Source organism: Anomaloglossus baeobatrachus, chromosome 4 (genome assembly GCF_048569485.1).
Source record: "Anomaloglossus baeobatrachus isolate aAnoBae1 chromosome 4, aAnoBae1.hap1, whole genome shotgun sequence".
In the NCBI taxonomy this organism is placed as follows: Eukaryota; Metazoa; Chordata; class Amphibia; order Anura; family Aromobatidae; genus Anomaloglossus; species Anomaloglossus baeobatrachus.
Window position 1 is genome coordinate 197,414,400 of NC_134356.1, and position 17,195 is coordinate 197,431,594.

Sequence of the window (17,195 nt, forward strand, 5' to 3'; positions counted from 1 at the left end):
GCGATAGTCCCCGCCCCCGTCGCAGCTGCGATATCTTGTGATAGCTGCCGTAGCGAACATTATCGCTATGGCAGCTTCACATGGACTTACCTGCCCTGCGACTTAGCCCTGGCTGGCGACCCGCCTCCTTCCTAAGGGGGTGGGTCGTGTGGCATCACAGCGATGTCACACGGCAGGCGGCCAATAGAAGCGGAGGGGCGGAGATGAGCGGGACGTAAACATCCCGCCCACCTCCGTCCTTCCGCATTGCCGGTGTGAGCCGCAGTGACGCAGGTAAGCTGATGTTCCTCGCTCCTGCGGCTTCTCACACAGCGATGTGTGCTGCCGCAGGAACGAGGAACAACATCGTACCGTCGCTGCAGCGCAATTATGAAAATGTCGGACACTACACCGATGATACGATTACGACGCTTTTGCGCTCGTTAATCGTATAAAAAATGATTTACACACTACGATATCGACAGCAAGGCCGGATGTGCGTCACTTTCGATTTGACCCCACCGACATCGCAGCTGCGATGTCGTAGTGTGCAAAGGAGCCCTTAGTGTACCTGCAAGACAAAATAATATGTTGTGGTTTTGAAACCTGCACCACAGTTCAGTTCACTCTCCCTTCGCATGTCTGTGCAAAAAATGAATATTTTACATGGTCCGTGGTGTAGAAACGTATGTCTGTCCGTGTGTCTGTCTGTGTGTGTGTGTGTGTATTCCCTGTGCTGTCCGTGTGGCATCCAGATAGCTCACGGACAGCAGAAACTTGTATACTTACCTGTCCACAGCACTGCTGTCACATTTGCTTCCAAGTTCATTGTTGTTGCAGTAAATATTCATGAGCACAATGAGCGGGCCCGGAAGCAAGTGTGACAGCAGCGCTGGAGGTAGGTAAGTATAAAAATACATTTGTTTCTCAGTGATATATGTTTCCTCCGGTACATGTCACTCTGATGTCAAACGGATCACATCATTCTGCGGTCCATGTGACATCTATGCTGCCACCAGAAAATGGACATGTCGCTGTGTGGAGCACACAGACACACAATTCATGTCAAAACATGGACTTGTGCAAGCCCATTGATTTTAATGGGTCTATTTGTGTCCGTGTCTTCGATAAATACAGAAAAACGGACATTATATGTACCAGAGACACGGATGTGTAAAGGAGACCTAAAAAGTAGCGCAATGGGCAGGAGATTTATATAAACCCATCCACTTTGCTAGAACTGTAAAAATTTGCAGAGCCAAACCTTATTGAGGGCACACATTCCCAAGATGAGTATTGGTGAGGTTTTCATGTTGCAGAATTTCCGCACCACTTCTGTAGCTATCAGGTTAATTAAGTAAGTTGCATTTTTCAAGTGCGTTTTTTTTACATGCGTTTTTATCCCGTTTTTGAGGCTGCAGTTTTTGTCTCTCTTTGTTATGTCATGCTTTAACTAAAGCTGCTTTGTTTTTGATACTTCCTGGTATTTGGCTTTGACAAAACTTTATAGATGCAGTCATGTGCGGATTAAATGCATTATAAGTGCGTTTTTCAGCAGAACCGCATTAAAAATGCATGTTTTTTTACTTCTGAATTTTCTGCATCCAACAGGGGGAATCTATGTGGAAAATCTGCACATAAAACTCGGCGTACCCGCAAGAGAAGGTGACATGTTGCATATTTTAAACACGCACCGCAGGTCAGATAATGCAACATTAGAAAACGCAAAGTGGGGATGATATTTCTTTAAGACCTCGTGCACACATTGAGTATTTGGAGAGTTTTTTTACCTCAGTGTTTGCAAGACAAAACTAGGAGGGGGTAATAAATACAGAAGTGGCACCCGTGTTTCTATTATACTTTACCTTTGCTTGTTCCACGCTTGGTTTTGTCTTACAAATACTGAGGTAAAAAGGTCACCAAACAGTTAACGTGTACACGGGGCCTAAATCCCGTCCAATTTGCTGGAACTGTAAGGCCACGAGCACACATTGAGTTTTGGTGAGTTTTTTACCTCAGTATTTGTGACCAAAACCAGGAGTGTTTAATAAATACAGAAGTGGAGACATGTATTTTTAAGGCCATGTGCACATGTTGAGTATTTGGTAAGTTTTTTACCTGTGTGTTTGCAAGAGAAAACCAGGAGTGGGTAATAAATCAAGAAGTGGAGAAGTGTGTTTGTATTATACTTTTCCTCTGATTGTTCCACTCCTGGTTTTGTCTTACAAATACTGAGGTAAAAACCTCACCAAATACTCAAGGTGTACACGTGGCCTAAATCCCGTGCACTTTGCTGTCACTGTAAGGCCACGAGCACATATTGCGTATTTGGTGAGTGTTTTACCTCAGTATTTGCAGTCCAAAACCAGGAGTGTAACAATCAGAGGAAAAGTATAATAGAAACACGGGCACCACTTCTGTATTTATCACCCACTCCTGTCTTTGGCTTTCAAATACTAAGGTAAAAAAAACTCACCAAATACTCAATGTGTGCATGTGGGCTAAGACGCAGCATCAAAAACTCACCAAAAACTCATTATAGGCACAAAGCCTAAAAGGATTTTTTCACTACTGGACAATCTTTTAATATTAGGGTGAGGGAGGTGAAAAAAATGGATCTCTCATGTCTACTAAGTGTTGTTTTCTCCACAGGTCTACTAAGATATGTATCTGTCAGGGGTGTCATGTGTAACCTGAACACTTTAATGGCTGATTGGCTGCAGCGTTATCATTTGTCTGAGCAGAATAAACACTGCAGCAACACATGACGCTCCCTCTGAATGTTCATCACAGAAACTGATGGGTCATGCAGTGCAGAATACGGAGGAGCAGCACCAGTTTTTAAAGTGAGTATCAATGTGTTGTTTTTTTTATCTTTCTGGACCAATGAATAAATGAATATGAGGTTATCAAGTAATAGACAACTAGTTTAATTTATCCTAAAATTTGTATCTAGAAACCATTAGAACATTACAAGAGGCAGAAAGGGAATCAATGATGTTACTAAATCAGAGATTGGTGCAGCCATAATAAGGGGTACTTTACACGTTGCGACATCGCTACCACTATATCGTCGGGGTCACGTCATTAGTGACGCACATCCGGCGCCGGTAGCGACATCGCAATGTGTAAATCCTAGATGGAACAATGAACGAGCACAGAAGCGTACAATTTCGCTGATCTGTGTAGCGTCGTTCATTTCCATAATGTCGGATCGACCGCAGGTAAGATGTTGTTTGTCGCTCCTGCAGCTCCACACATCGCTGTGTGTAAACCCCCAGGAGAGACAAACATATCCTTACCTGCGTCCCGACGGCAATGCGAAAGGGAGAAGGTGGGCGGGATGTTATGTCCCACTCATCTCCGCCCCTCCGCTTCTATTGGCCGGCCGATTAGTGACATCGCGGTGACGTTGCTGTGACGCCGAATGCACCTCCCCCTTGAAGGAGGGATTGTTTGGCAGTGACGTCGCCGGCCAGGTATGTGCGTGTGACGCTGCCGTAGCGATAATGTTCGCTACGGCAGCCATCAACACATATCACATGTGCGACAGGGACGGGTACTATCGCGCTGGACATCGCTAGCCAATGCTAGGGATGTCGCAGCGTGTAAAGTACCCCTAAGTCTTGCTTAGTGACAAGTGTAGGGACGCCTCAACAGTAAGTTTCAGAAGCACAGGTATGGGGTACGGCATATTCAGAAAGTGTGAAACACGAATAGCCCAGTTTTAGAACGACACAAAACCTGTACATATAATGTATGTGCAAGAAATATCTGACTCTTTAACTATACATACTGTACAGTATATCACAAAAAGTACCACCACACCAGAGCAATCGGGAAGAGCTGGGCAAAGTGCCAGAATTGGCGCATGTAATGGATATATGATCCTGGGGCAAGCTGCAGGCTTTTTTATTTAGGCTGGGAAGGGCCAAATAACCATGGGCCTTCTCAGCCTGATTATTCCAGCATGCAGCTGCCTGCTTTATCTTGGCTGGTTATCAAAAATAGAGAGGAGCCCATGTCATTTTTTTTCCATTTATTAACAAGTACATTACGCGACACATGCAAGGCACTAATTATATATCTGTCACACCCATTACTAACCCAATAATTAAAGAAAACACACACAGGAAGAAAACGTTTATTTGAATAAAGACTCTCTGACACTATTCCTCGTTCACCAATTTATTATCAAAAATATTCCCACAAAGTTTAGACATAGTCAAAGATCCCTGAATGCATCTTCGGCATCTGTGAAGAGCAGTAAAGTACAACTCTCATCAGAGCCGTCTGGTCTCACTGAAGAGGCTCCTGTGAAGTTCTAGTGAATTCTTCACCCAAGAGCGTTAAGGCAGTGCTTGAAAATAATAGTGGCCACACAAAATATTTACATTTTGTGCACAATTTGGCCCTTTTCAGTTAGGGGTGTACTCACTTTTGATGCCAGTGGTTTAGACATTAATGGCTGTGTGTTGAATTAGTTAGAAGGCACCACATTTACACTGTAATACAAGCTATACACTGACTACTTTACATTCTATCCCACATATAAGGTTTGCTTTAAAGATAACCAACCAGAAGCTTTTTGCTATATGAGGTATAGGCAGTGCCATACAGGCACTAAGTCGCTGAATCTAGGCATACCTGTTATAGGAAGATGTGATGCTTGGGAGAGTCGAATTAATAATTTACAAGGTATGTGTCTCCATAAGCACAAGCTGGCCACAATGTTTGGGCACTAGGCTGGAATATTATTATTATTATTATTATTATTAATATAGCGCCATTTATTCCATGGCGTTTTACAAGTGAAAAAAATATACGTAAAAAAGAATTGCAACAATCATGAACAATATAAGGCACAGAGAGGTACAGGAGGAGAGAGGACCCTGTCCTTGAGGGCTGTTAGGGCCAGGTGGACGGGCGGACCCAGGAGGTGGATCCACTGGGCCGAACACCTTACTGAAGGCAAGGGGTCCGGTAGCCGGAGCACTACGGGTAGCAGGACAGTCCGTGCAAAAGAGTGGAATGGAGAAGTCCCTGGGACCACGGAATCACTGATGGTAGTCCGGGTGACGGAGCTCAGGTTCGGAGGCCGAGATGTTGTCAGGCAGAGTCCGGAACCGATGGAGCGAGAGGACGGGTCACCACAGGGATCAGAGATGGTACGGACTGACGAGATGGCAGATAGTCAGCGTTCGGGGTTCGGGAATCGGCAGGACCGGATGGCGAGACAGGAGCGGCTCTAGAAGAGAGATAGGTAAGTATGGCATAGAGACACAAGGAGACCTGACTCCTAGCTTAGGAAACACGAAGAACAGGCCCCGCCCACTTGGACATTAAACCCCTTTATACCCTGTACCTGTGTGTTCAATATCCTGTCTATGGACGCTGGCCCTTTAAGAAAGAGTCAATGACCGCGCGCGCGCCCTAATGCGCATGCGCGAGGCCCGGGTGCCAGAAGCCAGGGCAGGGAGCGGCGAACAGGAGGCAGGGGAGCCGGGCTGGAGCGAAGCTGCCGGCGGACGCTGGGAGCGGGAACCGGGACGCCTGGGGATCATAGGTGAAGAGGCCTGGAGGCTGTGGAGCGGGGGACGCCGGACAGAGGAGCCGGGGAGCGAGCCAGGGAAGCCGGGGAGCGTGGCAGGGGAGCCGGGGAGCTGGACAGGGGACCCGGGGAGCGTGACAAGGGCTCACAGTCTACAGGGGATGGGTGAGGGTACAGTAGGTAAGGACAGAGCTGGTTGCATAGTGGTGTACTGGACTGAGGGTTATTGTGGGCTGTAGGCTTGTCGGATGAGGTGGAAGAGGTAGGTCTTCAGGTTCCTTTTGAAGGTTTACACGGTAGATAAAAGTCTGATATGCTGGGGTAGAGCATTCCAGAGTATAGGGGAGGTACGGGAGAAATCTTGTATGCGATTGGGGGAAGAGGAGATACAGAAAGAGAGGAGTAGATAAGAAGGTCTTATGAGGATCTGAGGTTGAGTGCAGATATGTACCGGGAGACTAGGTCACAGATGTATGGAGAAGACAGGTTGTGGATGGCTTTGTATGTCATAGTTAGTGTTTTGAACTGAAGTCTTTGGATAATGGGAAGCCAGTGGAGGAATTGGCAGAGAGCAGAGGCTGGGGAATAGTGAGGGGAGAGGTGCATTAATCGGGCCACAGAGTTTAGGTTAGATTGGAGGGGTGCAAGAGTCTTGGAAGGGAAGCCACAGAGCAGTAGGTTGCAGTAGTTGAGGCGGGAGATGATGAGGGCATGCACTAGTGTTTTTGCTGATTCTCAGTTGAGGAATATTTGCAACTCCCCCCCCCCCAATAAAAGGCATAGCATAGCATGGATGTTACAAAATAGTCACTGTAAATGTAGATGAATCCACTGAGAAGTGCAATTTGTACACTGGGGTCACTCTTGGGGTTTTTCTGCATTTTGGCACCTCAGGGGCTCTGCAAATTTAACAAAGTGTCCAAATTTGCATTCCAAAAATTAAGTAGCAATCTTTGGTTTCCGAGTTTTGCATGTGCCCAAACATTAGTTTTTGACAACATATATTACTGTGTTCAGGAGAAAATTCATAGCAAATTATGGGGTCAATTTTCTCATATCACCCATAGTGTAAATTATAAATTTGGTGCTAAAAGAATATTTTATTGGAAAAAATGATTTTTTTTGTTTTCACACTTTAATTTTCAGGAGGAATGGGCCCAAATTCCTACCAACTATTGTGAGAAGCTTGTGGAAAGATATCCAAAACATTTGACCCAAGTCATACAGTTTAAGGGCAATGCTACCAAATACTAATGAAATGGATGGAAACTTTTGACTTTGCAGAAAGTAATAAAAATGCCTTAAAACATTCTCTCTCCTCTCTCTCTCTTTCTCTCATTTGCAAATATAAATAATTTTGTTTCCTAATTCACCTAAAACCCGAAAGGTTTATTCCGATTTCATATTAAAGAGTGAGAAAAACATGCAGATGTGTCTTTATAGAGAGTGGATGGAAACTTCTGGTTTTTACTGTATGTGCAAGTCAATATACCTGTGTTCTGTAAGTAAAAAATTATCAATTCACATTACCTATTAAATAAGTGCGTTTATCCTACTTAGGCCGGGGCCACACAGGGGACTAATGCGATCCTCGCATAACACTCGGCTCGCGCTGGCAGCACAGCAGGAGCCGAGTGTCATGCGAGTGTCACTGCGACTGAGGGCCGATCTTGCGATCGGACCTCAGCTGCAGGGGTCGGTCTGGCACTGATGAGGGGCGGACCAGCGCTGAGGAGGGGAAGGACGGATTTATCTCCCTCTCTCCTCCGTTGCCGGCTATTGCCATTCTCGCCCTGCACTCTCGGTATACTGCGAGTGCAGTGCGATTTTTCTCTCGCCCCATAAACTTGAATGGGTGAGAGAGAAACAAGGATCGTATTGCACCTGCAGTATGCTGCGACTGTATTCTCGGTCTGATTAGGGCTGAGAAAATAATCGCTCATGGGTGCTGACACACAGGCTAATATTGGTCCGAGTGGAATGCGATGTTTTATCGCATTCCACTCGCTACGATTTTCATGCCGTGTGTCTTAGGCCTTAAAGATATGGTCCTTTAATTTACATGGTCTTACCAAGGTGTGAGTCACAAAGTTCTCTGAGGTCATGTCTTTAGACTGCTTTGCATTATTACCCTATGAGCAACGGCCCTTTGCTAAAGACCTTAAAAATTGGAGCCAAATATAAAGTTCCACAGAAAGTTTATGGCGGATTTTAAAAAAATAAAATAAAAAAGAATTATCATGGGAAGTGCAAGAATAAAATAGAAAAAACTGGCTACTTTTTACCTGGTGCCAGGTACTCCTGAAATTAATGTTACATTGTATCTACTGTAGTAATTATATGTAATAAAAATCATAAGGTACGTATAAAGAGAACTAATAATAATTGTATTTTTCCTGAAAGCTTGGCTAATCCCTTATTTACATATGCGATCCATTGTACATATGCGGCCTTATATGCAGAAGGCTCGTTGTAGCTTTTCTTCTACACCTGCAATTTGTGATTCCCTGATGAACCCCTGTAGTATCCCGGATGGGGGGGAACACGTCGGGATGGGAATGAGGAGACTCAGGAGATGAGTACCTTGGTTGGATCTGTGATACTGTATGTTTCTAAGATTTTCTCTAATCCCTCATCTCAGTCTGGAGACACAGCTAGCTATCTTCCCTGAACTATGGTCCCTACAGATTGGAGAATAACTATGATAGAGACTGGCAGTTAAAAGGAATCTGTTAGCAGGTTATTGCAATTTAGGCCGGCGTCACACTTGCAATTAACTCGTACGAGTGCAATGCGAGAAAATCTCGCATTGCACTCGGACCAATGTTAATCAATGAGACAGCTCCGATCTGCTCTTTTTTTCTCAGCTCAAATTGGATTGAGGAAAAAATCACAGCATGCTAGAGTTTCTCGCACGAGTCACTCAAATGTAAGTCTATGGGTGCGTGAAAAAAACGGATGTCACACGGACGGCATACACACCATCCTAGTGACATGCGTTTTTCTAAATACATTTATCGCATGTTGCAGAGAAGACTGGAAATGAGTGAGGTCTGTCGATATTGGTCAATCTGTATCTCTGTCAGTCGGTCTCTCCCTCTCGGTCTCTATTCTCTCTCTGTTGGTCTCTCCGACCCCCTCTCTCATACTCACTAATCCACGATCACCAGCACAGCGCTGCACAGCTGTCACAAAGCTCCGCCGGCTTTTCCTCTTTTGAAAAAGCCGGCCGCTCATTATTCCATCACGTTTTCACTGTTTTCCCCGCCCACCGGTGCCTATGATTGGTTGCAGTCAGACACTCCCCCACGTTGAGTGACAGCTGTCTCACTGCAATCAATCACAGCTGCCGGTGTGCGGGTCTATATCGTTCAGTAAAATAAATAAATAAATAATTAAAAAAAAAAACGGCGTGCGGTCCCCCCAATTTTCATACCAGCCATGGTAAAGCCACACGGCTGGAGGCTGGTATTGTCAGGATGGGGAGCCCCATGTTATGGGGAGACCCCACCCTAAAAATATCAACCCGCAGCCGCCCGGAATTGCCGCATCCATTAGATGCGACAGTCCCGGGACTGTACCCGGCTCATCCTGACTTGCCCTGGTGCGGTGGCAATCGAGGTAATAAGGAGTTAATGGCAGCAGCCAATAGCTGCCACTAAGTCCTAGGTTAATCATGGCAGGCATCTCCCCGAGATACCTTCCATGATTAACCTGTAAGGTAAAGAAAATAAACACATACACCCAAAAATCCTTTATTTGAAATAAATGACAATAAAAACCCCCGCTTTCACCCCTTTATTAAAGTCCCCAAATACCCCTCCAGGTCCGATGTAATCCACAGAGGTCCCATGACGCTTTCAGATCTGCTACATCGAAAGCTGACAGAGAGCGGCCACAGACCACGACCGCTCTCTGTGAGCTCCACAGAGCAACTGAAGTGAGTCATGCTATCAGCGATGACGTCACTCAGGTTACCCGCGGTCACAGATCTCAGATGGAGGTTACCCGCGGCCAGCTGGAGTCCTCCACCTGAGATCTGTGGCCGCGGGTAACCTCAGTGACGGCACTGCTGATCACGCAGATCACTTCAGTCACTCAGGGGATTTGCGTCACCGGTGAGACCTTCACCGGTGACCAAAAATCAGGCCACGACACACAGACAGAGCGGCAGGATGACAATGAAGTCGGGTGAAGTTCATCAGAGTTCATTCTGTGTCTGCTATCTGTCTGTCAGCGGCCATGTAGCAGAGCTGAATGGCAGATGACATAGCTGCTGAGAATAAAAACGGATCACATACGGATCACACATGGATTGCACACGGACTACAATCTAGAGAAAAATCACAGAATCACATTGCAGTTGCATTGCACACGGATCAACACTCGGACAGAGCTCATGCTACTTTCTAGCATGAGAATCGGTCCGATTTTCCAATCGCAAGTGTGACGCCGGCCTTAATCTGAGAGAAGCATAATATGAGAGCAGAGAGCCTGATTACAGTGATGTGTCACTTATTAAGCTGTGTGCTGTAATTTCAATACAATGAGTGCTTTTCAGCTGGAGGTTATCACTGTCTGACAACATGTCAGGCAAATCTGTGCGTGTGTGTAACCCCTAATGATGATAAAGCATGGCAATCTGATAAGTAGGTCCCTATGTAGGATCCTATCTTGTAAATAAGTCTATACAAAACTCAGTGAGTGCCACATTTTGCATACAATCTGGATAACCTCGTCCCCACCTGTGATTGGCAACTTGATGACAATGCAGGCTGCACACTGGAAGCTGCCAGTTAGAAGTGTGCGTGTGTGGTTTACACAGAGCACAAGTCTTAGCTCTGCTACATCTATGTAGCGTGGCGAGGGGCAGTAGTCATGGGCAAGATCCACTTCTCTTGCATCCAGGCACGCTACATGAAAGAGGGAGTCCTGGCTTGGTGTGTGGAATTTGGCTAAGAAGGTGGTATGCCATTGCTGGCTGCATGATGGCTGATGCCGTTGACGTTTCCCATCCGGGACCAGATGTTAACCAAGTCATTGAGTAAGACCACCATTTCTTTAAAAATGTTAATTTACTGCACAACCACTCAATGGAAACTATATATACAATATAGTGGGAACATAATTTCTCACATGCTTTTTCTGTTTCTTCATGAATACAGAACATTTCTATACACAATCTATTTACTTCTGCAGCCTCACTTGTTCTTGCCTCCAATAACTTCACTTGTGTCACCGCTACCCAGTTCAGCACCACCATACAGTCAGAGAAAGTCATTTTCTCCTCCAGCAGTTTTACGTCTTAAGCGGGCTTTACACGCTACGACATCGCTAATGCGGAGTCGTTGGGGTCACGGAATTCGTGACGCACATCCGGCCGCATTAGCGATGCCGTTGCGTGTGACATCGATTAGCGATTTTGCATCGTTGCAAAACAGTGAAAAATCGCTAATCGGCGACACGGGGGTCCATTCCCAATTATCGTTACTTCAGCAGTAACGAGGTTGCTCCTCGTTCCTGCGGCATCACACATCGCTGCGTGTGACGCCGCAGGAGCGAGGAACGTCTCCCTACCTGCCTCCCGGCCGCTATGCGGAAGGAAGGAGGTGGGCGGGATGTTACGTCCCGCTCATCTCCGCCCCTCCGCTGCGATTGGGCGGCGGTTCAGTGACGTCGCTGTGACGCCGCACGGACCGCCCCCTTAGAAAGGAGGCGGTTCGCCGGTCACAGCGACGTCGCCGGACAGGTAAGTATGTGTGACGGCTCTGGGCGATGTTGTGCGCCACGGGCAGCGATATGCCCGTGTCGCGCAACAGATGGGGGCGGGTACGCACACTAGCGATATCGGGACCGATATCGCAGTGTGTAAAGTAGCCTTTATTCTCCTCTAAAAGGGAATGTCTTGCCAATATGGTCAGACTAAAGGTCCTGTCACACACAGAGATAAATCTTTGGCAGATCTGTGGTTGCAGTGAAATCATGGACATATTGTTCCATTTGTATACAGCCACAAACCTGGCACTGATTGTCCACAATTTCACTGCAAACACAGATCTGCTGCAGATTTATCTCTGTGTGTGACAGGGCCTTAAGGTTCAAGCTTTCTGACACTCAGGGAACTACTGCCCAGGGCACTTCGTCTCACGTTCTGTTCAGTCCTGACCCATTACCTTTTAGAGTTTACTCTTGTAAACTCCTGCTAGGTGTTCTCTCTCCTCTCTTTGGACCCATCTCTACTTGGTCACTTAGGGGTACTTTGCACACTACGACATCGCAGGTGCAATGTCAGTGGGGGTCAAATTGAAAGTGACGCACATCCGGCATCGCAGGCGACATCGTAGTGTGTAAAGCCTAGATGATACGATTAACGAACGCAAAAGCGTCGTAATCGTATCATCGGTGTAGCGTCGGCGTAATCCATAATTACGCTGACGCGACGGTCCGATGTTGTTCCTCGTTCCTGCGGCAGCACACATCACTGTGTGTGAAGCCGCAGGAGCGAGGAACATCTCCTACCGGCGTCACCGCGGCTCCCGTAGGATATGCGGAAGGAAGGAGGTGGGCGGGATGTTTACATCCCGCTCATCTCCGCCCCTCCGCTCCTATTGGCCGCCTGCCGTGTGATGTCGCAGTGACGCCGTACGACCCGCCCCCTTAATAAGGAGGTGGGTCGCCGGCCAGAGCGACGTCCCAGGACAGGTGAGTCCATATGAAGCTGCCATAGCGATAATGTTCGCTACAGCAGCTATCACAAGGATATCGCAGCTGCGACGGGGGCGGGGAGCATCGGCTTGCGATGTTGCAGCGTGCAAAGTGTCCCTTAAGGCCCTGTCACACACAGAGATAAATCTGCGGCAGATCTATGGTTGCAGTGAAATTGTGGACAATCAGTGCCAGGTTTGTGGCTGTGTACAAATGGAACAATATGTCCATGATTTTACTGCAACCACAGATCTGCCAAAGATTTATCTCTGTGTGTGATGGGGTCTTTAGTCTTCCGATCAATGACAGGTCTCAATCAGATCACTCTGTCTCTCGGTTGACTCTCTCTCTAGAATTTTGCTATCCTTTGCAATGGTCTCTGCTCACTTTAAAGACACACATATCATGCATATTGCTGCTAGCCAGACCTTAGGTCTGTCTTTCTGTCAAACTGGGCCCTATCTGACATGACTCCGGAATGTCTGACTGAAGGCCTTTGACCTTCCCCAACAACCCCCTACCCCCTAGGGTTCTTATCTAAAATAAACACAAACACTGCGTGACGTTGGATATAAAGGCCACAGCAGCCCCATTTATTCGTAACAGAAACATCAGCCATGTAACAATACAATTCTTCATTGAAGAACCCGAAAAGGAAGGGGGGGGTACCTGAAGGTTAACCAAAATGTTCTTTGCAACATCAGCCCGTCTCCTGACCCTCAGCCGCAACACACCGACTCGAGAGCCCAAGCCAGATGTTGCCCCCACTATGTCCCGCTGAGACTCAACCCAGCAAGGACCCGTTTACCAAACAATTGCACCGCTAGAGGTAACCCGCTCCGGCACTGGGTTCCGTCCTCTCCTCTGTGCAAACCCCCACCTTCAGACACCCCCCTCCTCTCCGCCGCTGCGACAAATACGATCTTCCTTCTTTTCTTCATTGATGTCGAATCCACAATCAGGGCGGGCGGGCGGGAACGATTCCAGTCACCGTCCAGGTAGGAATGGCCCACCCCCCCTCTGACCTGCCCTATATACTACCCCCTATAGCACCACCCCCTGACCAATCACACTGACCCCTGATCCTAACTGCCCCTTAGCACCACCCCCAAATTTCGCGCCCAAACTGACTTCTCCATTAACCCCCTATTAACCCTATGGCCTGGCATCCCTCCTAGTCATGTAGCCCTCCCTTAAGCCCCTTCGGGTCAGCAGTCCGGGCTCTTCCTTGACTCCGGAATGTCTGACTGAAGGCCTTTGACCTTCCCCAACAACCCCCTACCCCCTAGGGTTCTTATCTAAAATAAGCACAAACACTGCGTGACGTTGGATATAAAGGCCACAGCAGCCCCATTTATTCGTAACAGAAACATCAGCCATGTAACAATACAATTCTTCATTGAAGAACCCGAAAAGGAAGGGGGGGGTACCTGAAGGTTAACCAAAATGTTCTTTGCAACATCAGCCCGTCTCCTGACCCTCAGCCGCAACACACCGACTCGAGAGCCCAAGCCAGATGTTGCCCCCACTATGTCCCGCTGAGACTCAACCCAGCAAGGACCCGTTTACCAAACAATTGCACCGCTAGAGGTAACCCGCTCCGGCACTGGGTTCCGTCCTCTCCTCTGTGCAAACCCCCACCTTCAGACACCCCCCTCCTCTCCGCCGCTGCGACAAATACGATCTTCCTTCTTTTCTTCATTGATGTCGAATCCACAATCAGGGCGGGCGGGCGGGAACGATTCCAGTCACCGTCCAGGTAGGAATGGCCCACCCCCCCTCTGACCTGCCCTATATACTACCCCCTATAGCACCACCCCCTGACCAATCACACTGACCCCTGATCCTAACTGCCCCTTAGCACCACCCCCAAATTTCGCGCCCAAACTGACTTCTCCATTAACCCCCTATTAACCCTATGGCCTGGCATCCCTCCTAGTCATGTAGCCCTCCCTTAAGCCCCTTCGGGTCAGCAGTCCGGGCTCTTCCTTGACTCCGGAATGTCTGACTGAAGGCCTTTGACCTTCCCCAACAACCCCCTACCCCCTAGGGTTCTTATCTAAAATAAACACAAACACTGCGTGACGTTGGATATAAAGGCCACAGCAGCCCCATTTATTCGTAACAGAAACATCAGCCATGTAACAATACAATTCTTCATTGAAGAACCCGAAAAGGAAGGGGGGGGTACCTGAAGGTTAACCAAAATGTTCTTTGCAACATCAGCCCGTCTCCTGACCCTCAGCCGCAACACACCGACTCGAGAGCCCAAGCCAGATGTTGCCCCCAGTATGTCCCGCTGAGACTCAACCCAGCAAGGACCCGTTTACCAAACAATTGCACCGCTAGAGGTAACCCGCTCCGGCACTGGGTTCCGTCCTCTCCTCTGTGCAAACCCCCACCTTCAGACACCCCCCTCCTCTCCGCCACCGCGAGCGCGCATGACCCCTTGTGCGCGCGAGTCCTCCCACACCAACAAAGCCTTCTCAACCCCCTCCATCAGCCCTAAGGCCCAAATATCATTTCCCACCGAATTTAAATGGACCCCGTCCCGGCGCAACAAGTCGGCGGACGCCGCTTCCAACTCCGGGTGCCGAACAGAGACACCCCCAACCCGGGAAATGAACCGCCCAATCTCCCGATTCACTTTACTTCGCGCCCTGTTTACTGCCTCCACCGACCTGGCGTGCCGCCATGTCAGCCGCGCAACCATGTCCGACCAGACAATTATTAGACCCGGGTGGGAAGACAGGAGCCGCAGGCAGTCACATTTTATGTCTTGTATCAGGTCCCTGGAAGCCCGGAGACCCAGGTCATTCCCACCCGCGTGTAGGACTACCACGTCCGGTGCTCTGTCCAGCTGCGAATGGTGGCGCCAGGTAGGCAACACCTCACTCCACAGCATGCCCCTGACCCCGATCCATCGCACAGTAGCCTTTTCCCTGGGAACCCCCAACTGGCGGCCGTCTGGTCGTATTCCCGCACGAAACGCCCCCCAATACACGTATGAGTGGCCGAGCACCCACACCAACAACGGTAAACCTACAAAACAAAAGGTGACAACACAGAGGAGGGGGGGTGGGGGGGGGGGAGGGGCACGAGGAAGAAAAGATGGGTAATGATTACCAAGCAAATACCGCCCCCGACCCCCCCCCCCCACCAATATCTCACAACAAGTTCGGCCGGACGTAAGATCTAAACCTGGCCGAGTCCCATCGTCCAATCTTACGGAGAGCCTGCGCGCCCAGACCCCAACGAGCCGCCTGAGTCGCAGCCCCAATCCGAAAGGAATGCGACGCGAACTCAGCCTCGTTGAGACCGCAACACTGCAGGCACCTCCGAAAGATGCAGACAAATTGGTAACTAGACAAGGCTGACCCGTCCTGGTGGGACAAAAGGGACCCCGGGCGAGCTCCCCTCACTTCTAAAAACGCCGACAGCCATCTGACAGGGCACTCCGCTAAACCAGGTACACCCCATAGTTCCACCATCCGACCTCTACCCAGCTGGTCCGTCTTTGACCGTCTCAAGCAACACCGTACCACATCCATACCGCATTCCACGTCCTCCAACAACAAACCTCCGTGACTCCTCGTGTTTCTGCTCACCAGTTCACTAATTCTAAACGCCCCAAAGAAGGCCAAAACAAAAGCGGTCCCGAACAACTGGCATTCATACTCCGAACAGCACACCCGAGGCAAAACCGACAACAGTTTGCCCAGCAGCTCAAAAGATACCGGGCGCCGGAGGTCTCGGCGCGCCCCCGCCCTCCGGTAACCCTTCAGCGCCTGGCGCACCCAGAAATCCTTCGTAACATCCTTCCAGCCCAGTAACTTGAAAAAGAAAGCAATGCCCGCCAACCTGCCCGCCACGGCCGACCACGAAAGGCCTTCTTCCTTAGCCCTGCCCATCATGAACAAAACTAAATAAACTCTGTCACCTTCAGATACATGACCTCCCACCTCATCAACCAACTCGAGCCAACGGTCCCACGCTGAATTATAGCTGCGCCACGTACTGGGTGCCACCGAATGTCTGATCAATTCCCAGGCCGGCTGCAAACCAGGTCCCACAACCAGACGGGCCACACGGTCTCCTGCTGCTCCGCGTCCGGCGCCAGCATTCGAAAGCGGTCCCACTGGAAGCGAGATAAAGCATCAGCCACAGAATTCAGCACCCCCGGCACATGTACAGCACAGACCCACAAGTTCAACTCCAGACATTTCAGCACCAAATGACGCAAGAGATCCACCACCGGGGGGGAATCAGCTGTCAACTTGTTAACACACTGAACGACCCCCAGGTTGTCACACATGAAACGCACCTTCCTGTCTTTCAAATCCTGTCCCCAAACCTCTATGGCCACGACAATAGGAAAAAGTTCCAACAGGGCCAAATTCCTAGTCAGACCACAAACCCGCCACGAATCAGGCCACCTGCCGGCACACCATCTCCCCCCAAAATATGCGCCAAAACCACTGGATCCCGCCGCGTCCGTATACAGTACCAACTCCTCATTCGACACCACCTCGCGAAGCCACAATGACCGTCCATTATACAGCTGCAAAAAACGGGACCACACTCTCAGGTCCGCCTTGTGCTCCACCTTCAAACGCACAAAATGCAAAGGGTGCAACACACCGGTGGTGGCTTGAGCCAAGCGACGGGAAAAAACTCTCCCCATCGGCAAAATCCTACACGCAAAATTCAACTTCCCCAACAGGGACTGCAAGTCCCGTAAACGAATCTTCTTGGACTCAATGGCCCCTTGAACGCAACGCCTCAAATCCACCAGCTTGTCCTCCGGCAAGCGGCACTCCATGGCAACCGTATCCAGCTCGATACCCAGGAATTTCAAAACCGTGACCGGACCCTCCGTCTTCTCCGGCGCCAACGGAACGCCAAAGCGTCGAGCAACCTGCTCCACTGTCCGAAGCAAAAGGGAACACTGCGAGGATCC